Genomic DNA, 14,984 nt, shown 5'->3' with positions numbered 1-14,984 from the left:
GTGCTCTTTTTTGGTATCAGCAGCTTCTGTGGTCATCAAGGATGCCAGTCCACATTAGGGCTGCCCAGAACATTTAATCCAGCTGGCTGGAGACACACCATTTAAAAAAACGATAATATTTTCAGTGCTGCTTGCAGTGTTCACTCCTGACAAGATATCTGACTGACTATGCAACTCTCAGATCACAAAGACACAATTTTCGGTTTATAAAATCTGATGAACAAGCTGTCCCCTGGGGTTTGGCGGGACTTACTAACTGCCTAAGATCTGCTGTAACTTTCTCTGCTTGGCCTAAACTCTCTGATATGGGATGGCTGAAAGTTACACAACTAAAAGCCATCTTTAACCACTCAAAAGAGCAGACTTATTTTAGAGACTCTGAAAACTACAGTTCCAGCAGAAGCATATGGGAACAGTTGCCGTGAAAATCAGGCCATTGTCATAAATGAGTGCTTTAGGCACACAGGTCTGGAAAAAAAAGACCAATAAACTGAACGGCGTCATTGGCGTATGACCCACCAGTGGCATTCAGTCAAAAGCTTGGAGATAGCAGTTGGATTTCATTCATTAAGGTTTGCATGCAACTGTTTTTCCCATCTGCTGTTTAAAGAACATTATTGAACAACAGCGAGAACTTTTTTTTTACTTTGGGTTCTGTGCTTTCAGTGCATTTTTCATGAAGCATGTGTTTGGCTAATAGTTGAAATTTCATCTTAGCGGCCTCTTTGATGACATACTTTCTTGAAACAGATGCTTGTGCTGATGGAGTGACATGTTCTGAGGTTAAGTGGGCCCTCCAAGCAATAGCTCTGACTGCCTGCTGCTGGGGTCACTGAACTACTTCAGTGGCTTTATTTTAGCTCCCTGAATGACACCCGTTCTGATGGGTTTAGCCTTCAGCCACATTCTTTTGCTTCCTAAGAGACTTTTCCTGACTTTACCATGCATGCGGAGGACAATGTTCTAATAATGAAGTCCTGACTACTTTCTTTTTATCAGAAACATTGTAATTAACCAAAGCCATGGGTTACATGTAGGTCCGCCTGCCAAAAAAAACAATACACAGCAGCAAGTGAATATTATTAGTCAAATTTTTATAAACCAGAGTGATTTCTTAGTTTGCAGCCATCTCACATGAAGAGATGCATGTATCTCCATTCAGCACTCAAGAAAGCTTGCAGGCAAAGAGTAGTCCAGCTGCCCTGCTCAAAGTCTCCAGTTACTGGTATTCAACTCACTGTTTATCAAGGCCGTACTCTTATATTTTGTGTTTTGTCATTTGATCTCTCAGTGCTTCAGATCCCTCACTGTATAACTTTTTGAGGACTGGGAGGCACCCTAATAATATGTTAGGAAGTACTGTAATTTTACTGCTGTCTCCAAACCCATCTGTCTATGCTTTCGTATCTCCCACTTCTAAGCAAACTTGCTGCTAAGGAATCAAAAGTGTAATTCAGAATCAGCAGTTCTGTCCCTTCAGGGCTTCAAGGAAACGTCACTATTTGCCCTCCAGTTATTTGTCTATTCCTCTTCAAGTTCACCTTTCAGGTTGTGTTGTATGAGAACAAAATGAGAGCAGGTCCATGTAAGTCTCAGGTCCTTGTCATTGTCCCCTTTGTCATAGTGTACAAGTACTTCATAGTCCCTAGAAAATAGTCCCTCCCTTACTTCACTGCTGTAAAGTAGGTAAGACCTAGTACCTCTTCCACAGATTACACTCCCTACCTCTTACGAAGGGTTTTTTGGCAGTAGCTTTAGAGGAGCACTGAAAAAGTTTCCCTGTTTTTCAAAAGAAACAAAAAAAAGAGTACCAGATGAAGTGCATAATCCCCCTTTAAGCTCTGAAGTGAGATTTTAACGGAGTTTAGGTGCCAAGCCCAGGTGCGAAATGTGAATTTGTTAAGCATTCACATCCTCTAGGTTTGCCAAGGAAGGGTCTTTCAGGCTCTAAACCTTTGTTTCTGCATATGCTCAAGACAGGTTCTGATTTGACAAGGCTCATTCACCCCTAGATCTGCTATTCAAGAGTTTAATCTGATGTCTGTGGTAATTCCTACCCCAACTTTCTGCTACAGTCCAATTTAGGTATCATTTGTAAACTAGTTTTGGTAGAATTTACGTATTGCATGTCAAGCCAATTTGTAGTATTAATAATGCTACTGTAGGAGCATTAATGGATCTCCAGGGTTTATTCCTGAACAGTTCATCTGGTTTACCTGAAATTTTTGAAAAAAAAGTGTATTTCTTCTACTCATTGTTGATGTCCAAACACCATTTTGGCTAAAGCAAAACATCTGGATCTCCTGAAGATGTTTACAATAGCTTCTCACCAGAAAAGCATTACTTCTCATAGGGAAAAAACCCAACTGATTAACAGGTATTTACTGGGAACCAGAAACCACCCCATCTGCACCGTAAGAGACATAGTTAGAATACATTTGGAAGACAATGAGCATACAGTTGTAGAAATGGCACGGTTTGAGATCTAGGAGGCATCGGGATTTACATCAATGCTTCAGGAAACTGAAATGAGGGGTTAGAAAAGAAATGGAGACATTATACTCCAGTTGCCTATGTTAAGCAATAAATAAATAATATCTGATATTCAGGTTACCCTATATTTGTTAAGTATGGTGATCAATAAACTACAACTATAGATTAAAGACTCTAGCACTTTGAAATTCACTCCATTAATTTAAAGAATGAGTGGAAAATATTCTTAGTCCCAGCACCTGCTGTTGAATTTTCTTGCTTTTCTGTGGTTTTACTCTTACATTTCCCAATTTTAAAAGAAGTAAAGCATACTAGACACAAGATATTGCCAAATGCCCAAGGTAAATTAACTGGGAAAATATTAAGAAAATTATATGTAAGTTTCCGTAATAGCAAAGAGAATATTCAGTAAACAATATTAAATTAAGAAAGGATTCTGACAAGAAAGATAAAAAGTTCAATGATGTCCCTTTAAAAGAAATGTCAAAAATGTCCACTGACTCCTAACGGGTGGAATCTTTCTGTGTTACTTCAACACAGAATATGGAATATGAATCAATCTTAAATTATGCAGTAGATTAATTACACATTTTTAATGTGAATCAGATCTCTCAGGTTCTAAACTTATAAAAATCACCTTTATTGGCCCCATATGAGAGCTCAGTTCCAAGACCACCCAGTGACATGGCTCTACTTTGAAGGACGGAGGAAACATTTTAGTCTTAAATTCTCATGCAAATGCTGATTCTCAAATTCCTAACTCACAGAATAGGAAGATGGAAACTTACAGTACATTATAATAAAAACTTGTAAGGTTCCCATCTGGGTTTCTGTTTGCTTCTGTGGGATGTGCCCAAAAGGGAACAAAACAGTTCTTATCTTAAAGGGAGTTATCACATATCCACTACTTCCAGATTATGTTGGTGCTTGAGAAGTTGCACTATTGAATCCATTCTGCTATTCTGGAAGGGAAAGACCTAAAATGCGAAAGAAGGCCAGTACCATGTCAAACTACTTAAGAAGTCAAGCAAAATCTGACTGCAGCCAGCAATGTTTGGATTTTTCCTTTGGCTCAGAGAACAAGCTGTAAATCATCCGGCAAATGTGTACTGCACAAGGGGTCAGAGGAAAAACCATCCACCATACTGGGCAGCCACTTCAGTCTCCTTGTGTTGCCGGGTTCCTAAAAAGTGCCCAGAAGCATCTGGTCTGATGTACCAGGTCTCCCTCCTCCTTCTGGACTGGTGGGTTTATGCCCACCTTAGACCCTTGCACATTAAATGTGACATGGAATACTCAGAAAGAACAAGGCTGCACCTCTTATATTGTGGTTTTTATCTGACCTTGAAGGAGATTTTAGAAAACTTGAGAAGGAGAGAGAGCTCCTCACTTCTTTGCTGGTTTAAGTCCAGCCCACAGGCTTAAAAATTAAGTATGTTCCAGCCTTACCCTGATGACAATTTGTCTACTTGCAAGAAGGGAGATAAGATTCTTAGTTCAGTGGAGAGCATAAACTCAGCCCACTTCCACCGCATTCAGCCTCAGTAGAGAAGCCAGCAAAGCAGGAGGTGGTGAGACCTCCCTTGAAAGCACGGCAGCATAGGAAAATTACAGGGCACAGGGAGGGGGGGCTGCCTTTACATTACCCGACCCGTATTTGTGCTGTGAATATGTATTAAAATATACACATGATTTGTGTTGGTGTATTTATCAGTGTCCAAAGCTACAAAAAGTACAGAATTTGTCAGTAACAAAAGGGATGGAGTTTTAACAAATTCAGCCATTCCAAGACACACCATAAAGGGTAGTTTAATGGATGTAGGGAAAATTTTTTTCACTTTCATGTAGCTGTAGCTCTACTGTGTCTGGGGCTGATTTATTACAGGGTAAAGCAAACAAATATAAGGAGAATTCTATGGTGTGCTAACCATGCTGAACTTCACAGCTACCTGCACTCATGACATTTTTAGTGTTTCAATATGGTCTGAGATAGTAGTCATCTGCAAAAAGGATGGAACAGATTTCTCATTTTCCTCTGAATGTGGTATCTACCAACCTAACTATACTGAGAAGAATTTAGATTGCAGCTGGCCCGAATATCTGGCTAATACACCGGCTTCTTGTCCTCACCTTGAGCTTTTTTCTCTCCCGTCAGGCACAGAAAAGCTCAGCAGTCTGCTTAAAAATGAATAAGTCGTGACACCTAGTGGTGAGTACAACCCCGAGAGCTTCCCACAGGCACATTGTTCTCGGTCAGCTTGGAACAGCGTGGGCATGACCCTCCTGATTCTAGGCATCCAGGCAGTCCATCATTTGTTTAACAACTCCATGCAATTTGCGTGTGTCTTGTTGCATCAGACTCCTGTGCCTATCCACAGAAGACCTCACTCTTTAAGGACCAGTGTGCTGCTCCTAGTCATGCTCCTTATTAATTGTGACATTTTGAATAACCATTTATACTGAGATCAGGTTAAGTGCTTTGACTTTGGAGTGAAATGGAGCATGGCAGAATCCTGGAGTGAGACCAAGTGGGAATTTCAGACTCTTTTTCTTGTTGAGTACTTTTTCATCAAGGCTGTTTTTAGAAGGTAACTAAAAAATGTACTGTATGGCATGCAGCAAATTCCTGGCAGGCAGTTTGAACTGACTCAGTTGATGGCAAATTCTTCTGCTTTTGAAGACTACTCGGAGTCTGCCTTGGTCAGCAGCAGTCAAAAAGTACATACTGGCTGTGATACCATGACAAGAAGTCGCACTGAAAAGCAGTAAACCAGTCTAGACATGTGCAAAAAAAAAAAAAGTTATAGGTCCTTTCCAAACAGCGGCAAGCTTTGGAGATGTTGGATTTTTTCATTGTTTTGGGGGGCTTTTAGGGAAGCAGAACATTGTTGAGTTTTGCTAGTGGTAACTAGGCTGCGGTCACCGAGTGGCAAGATTTCTTGACTTGTTGAGCTAGCTGGTTGGGGACCTGCCATTTTTTATCACAAGAATGAGCTTCAGTGCAAGAAATTTCAAGTCAAAACATCACTATGTGTTGTTTGGGAATTTGGGTGCATGCTTCTTGGCATCTGTAAGAGCTGTCAGCAGCGCAGCCTCCCAGTTTCATGTCCATATTTGTGCATGCTATATCAAGCATACTTTCCATTGCCCTCAATGAGACAAATTCCTTTCTCCTCCTCTGTCTTTCAGAAGAGATGCAGGATAAAATTGCAAGTTATAACCTAGACATGGAAACTAAATTACTTGAATATATGTTTTCTTCATCTAAACATTTATTTCACCACGTCTTCGTGTATTATTAACTGTAACTTCCCCAGTTTGCTGTCTTGGGTATAATTAACACTTCTACCACCAGAGCATCTGCATACAAGGCAAATTGACGTGCAAGCATCAGTTCTCTCTAAAATGTTCCAGTTTCCATCCCTTGAATCATTAACATGTGACCTACTCTGTGCCAGTATTAATAACCATTGTTCATGGCTTTCAAACAACTCAAACTATTTAAAAACTAATTCTGTTTACAGTACCTTCCAGAGGAAGTATTTTGTAAAAGTAAACAACTCAAACTGCCTAGTGGCTACCCACAAAATATGCTTATCCAGTAACAAAATTAATAATTTAGAACTAGTTGGCAAGGAATGGACTTACTCTTGGACAAAACATAAAGTGGTGATCAGATCCAGCAACAGGGAGCCCTGGGTTCTCTTTCCACCATACGTTTCCCATGCTGCTCTGACATAGGCAGGCCTAACTGCAGTGGTGTAGACTGCTACAAGCCCCAGTCATCCCAAATTGTGCTGTTTATTACACTAGGATGTAACCTGTGGGGCTGAACTTAAACGACCTGTTCAGCTGTAACTCCTAGAAACACCTGCAGTCATGAGTTGGAGCCCACAGGTGTGCTAGTTTATGCTTTGCTTTTAATTTTCCCCTCTGTAAAATGGAGATGGCCATGAACCGATGCATGCCAAGCTTGTCTAAAGTCCCTGGTGTGGGCCAAGGGCTAATATTACTTCAGTCTTCACTGGCAGTGGTGCCACTGCCATTGCTGAAGAGAAACAACACAAAAAGGAAAAGCAATACTAATGCTGGCAGCCCTATAACCTGAAATATGTAATGGAGTCCTGGACAGAACAAGTGCAACATCTGGCAGAGCAAAAAGTCAGGTTCTGCTAAATCCTTGGATGCCACTTTTTCCATTTTTTATTTGCTGTTGTTGCTTCACACTCCACGCAGCCCCAGAAGAGTCATAAACAGAAGTAAATCTTCCTTCTCCTAGCCTCTTTCTAGGAGAAATAGCTTGACGGGTTTATAAGGGAAGGGAAGTTACACAACACTTCATATGGCTGTGCTAGCCTGTGAGGCAAAGTGTTTTGGAGTGCCAAATAAAAGACATGACTTTGGGCACTAGATCCCCTAACAACGTGTGTGATCATTCTCATGCCAGGCAGGACTGTTTGCTGCAGTTCGTGTTAGACGGACGCACCAGAACCTCCGCTCTCTCTTGTTCTTCCATTTTCATGATTCCCCCACTGACAGATGGGATGCAACTAGAGCTGTGAGGTATAACGTAGCAGTTGAAGACAGCATTGAGGATTAAATATGTGATATTCACTCAAAGAACTTTAAATACTCGGCTAGGATGTGTTTTTTAAGCTTGTCTCTGTACTGAATGCAGATGTGATATGGACAGTGAATCCTCAGTTTATCAGACTCATTCTCATGGCTAAGCTTGCAGTTACAGAATCGCACAATGATTAGGGTGAGAAGGAACCTCTGGAGATCATCTAGTCCAAACCCCTGTTCAAAGCAGGCTAAATTGAAACAGATTGCTCAGGACCATACTTGGCTGGGTCTGAACACCTCCCGGGCAACCTGCCCCAGTCCTGAATCGCCCTTGCAGTAAAAAATTTTTCTGATGTTTAAATGGAATTTCTTGCGTTTCAATTTGCACCCATTGCCTCTTTTCCTTCCACTGGATACAACTGAGAAGAGTCTAGTTCTATTTTCTCTACACCTGCTGTATCAGACATTCATATGTGTTATTAAGAATTCCCTCTGATCCTTCTGTTCCCATGGGTAAACGATCCCAGCCCTCAGCCTCTCCTACCATGTCAGGTGCTCCAATCCTTTTGTAACAATTTGCTGGACTGGCTCTAGTATGCTCACATCCCTCTTGCACTGAGGATCCAAACACTGGACCCAGCACTCCAGAGGTGACCTCGCCAAGGCTAGGTGGAGGGGAAAAATCACCTCCTCCGACCTACTGGCCACTGTCTTCCTTATGCAGCGACAGACACCATTGGTCATCTTTACTGCAAAAGCACATTGCTGGCTTATGTTCAACTTGTTGTCTGCCAGGACACCCAGGTCTGATATCTGACTCCTAGTGGGACCTAAGTGGTTAGTACCAGCTGTAGCTTTCTTCAGCTTCCTAGATTTAATGGCTTGAATGTCTCTCTGACACACAGATGAACACGCCTGGTCTGTTGAACAGCGTGGACTATTTCTGCATCATTGCTATTTAATTATCCAGTAGCACGGAGAGGTCTAAAAAGGCCTCCAGGCTGTTGACAAGTTTAGCAGACTGCATGCAGACTTAACTGCCTAAAGCAAACACAAGCAGCAGCAAGCTGCTGTGTCTTCTGTTGAACCAGGTTAATACCAAACCTCTTGCTATGCCTTAAGATTAAATGGCATTCTAACAATTGCAGAATAGCTTGAACTGAGGGAAGAGCTGCATATCCTACTAATCTGGTTGTTGTCCTTCTTGCGGACCAGACAATGACATGGTCTCTGTATATAGATGGGGTCACTTCTCAGGTCTACATTTCTTACCCCTACAACAGAAAGGAAAATTCGCTTTCCTTAGTAGTGGAGTGAAATCCGTCTATAAAAATACAACAGCCTTCTCTAAACAGCAAGAAAAGTGGACACAGTAGGTTAACACTCAAAAAACAGGAAATACCCGTAACCAACACTCTGTGTCATCACATAACCTAGATTTCAGTTGAGAATTTGGGTGTTGTTTTAGATAACAAAATGCAACATGTGTTCGTCATTAATCTTCTTGAACATTTGTTTGGCCAGAAACTGTCTCTGATCAACCACTATGTAAACAGGTCCATGCTTCAAACAGAAGTGGTAAGATGTTATTCCAAGTACTTACATTATAGGGAATCTCTCCTTAATTCTAACAAGATACATGTAATGACAGCTTCAATACTGCTGGCTGTACTCGGAAGACTTTTATGTTAGTTTAAATTTTAAAATTAAATAAAAATTTATCTTGCATCAAAGGGAAAAAATATTACCTAAAAAATCTACCATTTGTCCCTACTCTGTCTGACGTTTCAATATCAAACATTTTTGTATCTGGCTTGTTAAGAATTGAAAGGCTTCTTCCCTTACCAAATGGCAGATTCTGCATTCATTGCAGCTTGTAGAAGTTTCCATGCACCATCTAATTTTTTACAGGCATAGGATCATATAAAAAAAAAAATTAAAGAAAAGAAACAAGAAAAATAAACTTGTTTTATTTAAGGAAAATAAATGCTACATTGTATTTATCTCAGCTACTTCCAGGCACAAATGGTGTATTTCATTTATGTTTGAAATCATAGTCGCATGAACTATCAAAAATTTTACTTGCAGATTATTGATGGAATAAATTAAAACATGCAATTTCCTGCAAGGTCTTGCTCCCCATAGTTGGTCTCTTCATTCCTTTTTGTTTCAGAACAAAACAAGAACTAGCAAACAGCTTCAGTCATGTCAGTCCAAGGGCAGTGCATGAGCGGGGAGCAAGGCTCTCCCGGAATTGTGATCACCACAGCAACTTATTGGCTGTGAATCTTATCTAAAATTTCTTTGCTTCCATTTCCTCATTTGTAAAATGTAAAATATGTCTAAGAACCCGTCAAAAGCTGTATACTTAATGCTGGGGAAGTTACTTCTTCACAATCAAAAAGAGTTAATGCTCTGATTGCTTGAAGGTTAATCCAAGGCTTTAAACTGTCTGATAGTAATCATGTCCAGATCCCAGGAGCCTCAAGTTTGCAATAAACACAGCCATTAGAAATATTTATCATGGAGTTAGAGCACTGAAGAGGATTAGTCTCAACTATGCCAATTCCAGAACACAGAATCTTAATTGCATTACGTATTTTGGACATTGTCCTGAAATGTTTCCAAAGATTGTAGAGATATAGAACCCTTGAGGTATGGTTTTGTTTTTCTTTTAAATCTGGAATTCAGTTTACTGATGATAATTGTTTTAAAAATTTCTTATAAAGTCTTGCATTCGGTAGCTGGGAAAATGTTACAGAAAAGACTGTGGTCTATCTATTTATATTACATATAGAGTAATAAGGAAAGCACAAAAGCTAGAAGGAACAGAGTAAGGGAAAACAGACAACTGCACTGACTCTTGAAATTTCAAATACCTGGAGGGTTGAGAAGAAAATAGATACATTTTTGTAGGTGGAAAAAGAATTTAGTAGCTTTAGAAAGTTGATAGCTGCTATAAATGACATGGCAGACGATGATGCTTCTTCTCCCTCCCTTTGGTAGAAATGTTCCTCTCAGCAAACATGCTGCAATGCAGCTGCATTTTAATGGTGGCACTGCCAAAGCCAGATCTGCAGATCTGCAGAACTTGCAGCCAGAGAATCAGAAATGCTGACAAACAAAATGAGTTGAAGTCAGAAATCCCTTTCCAATTCCAGAAGTATTGACGCCAGCCCATTTCCATTTGGACTTCTCCCCTGGTATACAGAGGTGAGGTGAGCAGTTATAAGTCTTCAATATAATGATTTTTTTCTGCCAAGTATTGCTTTGCAGGCCCTTCATTTATGCAGTCTGGCCTGCCACAATGCTGTCATGAGAAAGTTTTCATTATAGAGATAATATCCCGTTAGTATCCACAAGTGATTGAGATCCATAGAAGTCTAAATTTATTGTCTGGAGTTGTCAGAAACCACAAAAATCCATCTTAGCCTGTTACATAAACATGTTTTGAAAGCAAAAAGAAATTAGAAGCAGATAGGTTGGCTGGTATATGACAGATAGGTTCTAACAATTGTGATAGTGAGTATTTACAGCTATGGAAGTCATGCAATGATTACAACAGTGAGAAAAATGGGAAGAAATATTTGTAGCTGAAGTTACCAAAATGTGTCTTAAGTAATGTTCATGGAATGTGGTTGGTCATCTTTCATGTTATTTATCTGAGGGTCACTGAACAGAGGCAGAGAAAGACTGACTGGGAAGAGCTAATGTCATCATGGTTGTCATCCTAGTGTATCTCAGAGGGATCCATCATTACAATAACATGCTTCCAATAGAAGGCCCCTCTCGTGCTACAATTTGGATTTTGCTTGGATTTACTCAGTAAGAAAATCTCACCTGGGAGCCCTCATTTATGGAGTCACTTCTTCGGTGCACATTCACTAGCTGAATACCTTTGGGGACAAGGATGTTAAAGGTGCCTGCAAGCAAGGTCTTGAGCAATCTTTTCGTAAAATAGAGCTCAGAATACACACAGCTTCCAGGATGCCTCTTAGGATTTGAAAACAATCTTCCAGTGTTCAATATTCCTAGATTTCAAATATATGTAGAAGTTTAAGAGAGCAAACAGAGACAAACACCTCGAAGTCTGTAGTCAAGATAATTTTGTTTTCATACAGCCAAAATGTAACATCTATATTGTGGGGAGGTTAATGTTTTCTTTACCAAAACCAACTTCAGATTTCCTGTTTTTCCTTACAAGGTGGTATTATTCCCTTCCTCCTCTCAAATCCCGTTTGACCAACTTAGTGGCTTTCTATGATGGGATAACCACAGCAGTGGGCACAGGTAAACCGATGGATGTGATCTATCTGGACTTCTGTAAAGCCTTTGACACAGTCCCCCACAACATCCTTCTCTCTAAATTGGAGAAAGATGGATTTGATGGGTGGACTGTACAGTGGATAAGAAACTGGTTGGATGGACATATTCAAAGAGTAGTGGTCAATGGCTCAAAGTCCAGATGGAGATCCGTGATGAGTGGTGTCCCTCAGGGGTCCATACTGGCACCAGGGCTGTTTAATATCTTCATCAATTATATTGACAGTGAGATTGAGTGCACCCTCAGCAAGTTTGCAGATGACACCAAGCTCAGTGGTGTGGTTGCCACAAACTTCTCTATAATGGAAGGAGAATGACCAGTTACTTTAAATATTCTTGGTTTTCTCTTAAGTGTGATAAATTTTCTTCATATTCTGCTCTATCATGGATAAAATTTCTTAATAAATTACCATGATCTTCATACCAAGCCTACATTTGGAGAATTGTGGAAGTCTGCCAGTTGTTCTAGATGCTACTGTTTCAATAGGTGAGGTCTACAGCACATTTATTAAATTTCTATTAATTTCTCTCTGATTTGTGAAGAAACAAAAAAGAGTTATATAATTTTAGAAGGGGGCTGGATGGAGTATTTACATAAAGTAGTACTGACTGTCCTCCAAAATGTGATGTCAAATGCAGACTGAGCAGACTGGACCTGAAACTGTTCGCAAATGATTGTAACTCAGGTGGAAGTTTGAAATGGTTAGTGCTCAAAGTGGTCTTGGTATGAGAGACACAGTGTGAGAAAAGAATAGGTTTTCTCTTTCATGATGGGAGTTATCTGGGTTTATTTCACTTTTATTTTGTGCACAGTCCTGGCTGTAAAAAAATAAAAACAGTTGATGCTGTCTTACTAAGGAGCTACATCACTGCCCACTTCAGAATATCTTTTGAGTGTTGCAGTTGCCTGAAAGCTGACTATGCATCCAGCTTTTGCAAGTGGGCCTGTCTCTCCAATGGGCCTCTCTCTTAGTGATCCAAATCAAAATCTTGACTCCAGCTGTCCCTGTTTTGGGGACATTTCCATGTTAATATCTGAATTTTACTGTATGATCTTGTCCACAGAGGCAGACAGCCATGTCTGTCTACTGCTCATGCTAGGCACTTTTTTTCAGTTTCCAGGAGCTGTGCCTGTGCTTACAGGGAGCAGCCAGACTGTTCTCAAACTATGTTCAGGGTCACGCTGAGGAAACACCCTCTTGGAAGCTGCCTGGCTTTTTTTCCCTCCATTAGTCTAAAATAAATGTCATTGAAAGTGTCTCATTCCTCTTTGTGTACGCAAAGACCATGGGAACACTTACAAGTCAATCTCTTTTAGATACCACATACAAAATCAGAGGAAATAACAATGTTTGGGTCTTTCAAGAAAATCCAAAGCGTCCAGATTTCTTTGGCAGACATTCCCAATTTGTTTTTCCAGGCTGAGAAGAATGGAAGTACCATTTCCACCTCTTTCCACCTCCCTATCACTCACAAGTACAAGGCTGATGATGCTTGGACACAGAGACCAAATTTAGAAGTTAATGGAAAAACACATCCAGCTGACCCAAAGGGGAACTGCATCTTCTACCTGCTACTGTCTTCCTCTACTTGTTTTATCTGCTTTTTGCAGGTTAAGTGACTCACTACATTCTTCTGCCATTTACTTATCTTCTGTTTTCACTGTGTGCACAGCAAATCTCTGATGCTCGTGGGACTGTTCCAAGTTCAATAAAATTTCATTTTCCAAAGGTTATAAGATTCCTTAAACTTCAGCTGAGATCTGGAGCCAAAGGGGGATCTGGTTTGCTTAAAATCAAAGCTCTACCACAGGCAAGTAACACATACAGTTCATTAATAAAGTTCTCTATCTGAAAGTGTTATTTTCTATGTAGGAAAAGTCCTCTTAACTGACTATAAACTGTTGCTGAAATTTTAGCTGAAATTACACACACAGTCCTGGCTGGCGTAATCAGAAAATATTTGCACAGACATCCATTGTCTTGACCCAGAGACAGAGTTCAAACAAACACTGATGGGAAAATTAAATTAGAAGTACAGGATATTGTCCTTCATTCTCTGCATTCAGGCTACTCAGATGGCAGAATCTGAAATTTATAAGGCATTTTAATTAGTCATAAACAAACTCAGAATGATTCCAAGGTTAGATCTAAAGAGATTTCATACATGAATGTTTAATATTCATAACATTTGCCAGAAGAACAATGTTGAAACTTTGCCTTCATATGCAAAACAAGGAAAGCGGCAGAGGTGTACAGCAGAAGCTTACACAGAGTACCCTATTAACAAGCTTCATGTGCTCTCCTGTGCGGCACTACGGTAATGCAGAAAACAGTTGAAGTGTTTTTCACCAACACTACGGATGATTCTTTTTTTCTCTTTATTTTTTGTATCTCTAGCAGCCTCCATGCATGAAGTTAAATCCAGTATGGCAAAGGAATTTAGCACTACTAAAACCATTTTAGCCCAGTTGGCTGAATGGTAGAGTTGGGGAGAAAAAATTATTTTGGAAAACACGACTCAGGAAATAAATGCTTACATTAACCCTATTTTTTTATTTTGTTTCATCCTAGCTATCAGTATTTCATTTAGTGTTTGGTTTAAATACTTCTTATGACATTTTAATATATACATGCATTTCAAATTAAAAAAAAAGAAAGAACATAAATATTTCTTCTTAAATGTTCAAATGAAACATGCATTAATAGGATGAAATGCTACTTACCAGCCTCACACAGCTCAAAACTGATGTCTTGCTTGCTTTCTTTTCTTTACAGAAAATGATTCTATGCAGTCTCAAAAAGAATCTATAAGTGGATTACAAATTATTATCTTATCCTTCATCAGACCACTGTTAACACCTGCCTCTCTCCAAAATTAACCAGAAGACATAAATCTAATATCCACCCCAAGTCCAGTGCCTATCCTACCCAAAAAGAACTGGCAGCATCACGTTTCTCCAGATCCAGCCATACTGAAATGAACCTTTCTTGGTGTCAGTCTTCACCTCAGTTTTACAAAAACCCATGTTGAGCCTTTGTTTTGTGGCTTACTAGAGAAAGGAAAAAAAAATGTGAAGGCTTCTTCAAATATAAGGAATGCTATGCAAGGACAAGCACACAATCTCTAATGAATGTGCAAATGCTTTTCTAGATATAAGCTGTATAAAGCTTTGTTGGATGGGATTTTTATCTTTAACTTTCTTTACACTTTTACGTGTTGGAAGATACTTTACTTTATCCCCAAAAGCATTGAACAAATTAATAAAATCTTATTCTTTTTTTTTAATCTGTAAAATTCTGCTAAAAGCACTCCCTTTTCTAATCCAGTGCTGACTAAAAACATGTGATTCCAATTAATTTTAATAGGCACTGGAAGAAATTGCAAAGCCATAGCCTATAAAACTAACAGCATGACAAAATAATGTCTCAGACTTAACATAAACGCTCCTCTCTACAGATATATTTCTTCAAGAGCAATTCACTGGAGAAAATATATTCCACAGGTTTTCCTAATCATTTTTCTTTTTTGGTAATGCAAGAAATCATTCCCCAAGGGCAATGCTTTGTTCCCATTCAAGTCAAAGATAAAAATTCTCTTGA

The sequence above is a fragment of the Cuculus canorus genome, chromosome 1 (assembly GCF_017976375.1).
Source record: "Cuculus canorus isolate bCucCan1 chromosome 1, bCucCan1.pri, whole genome shotgun sequence".
NCBI lineage: Eukaryota > Metazoa > Chordata > Aves > Cuculiformes > Cuculidae > Cuculus > Cuculus canorus.
This window is presented reverse-complemented; position numbering follows the sequence as displayed.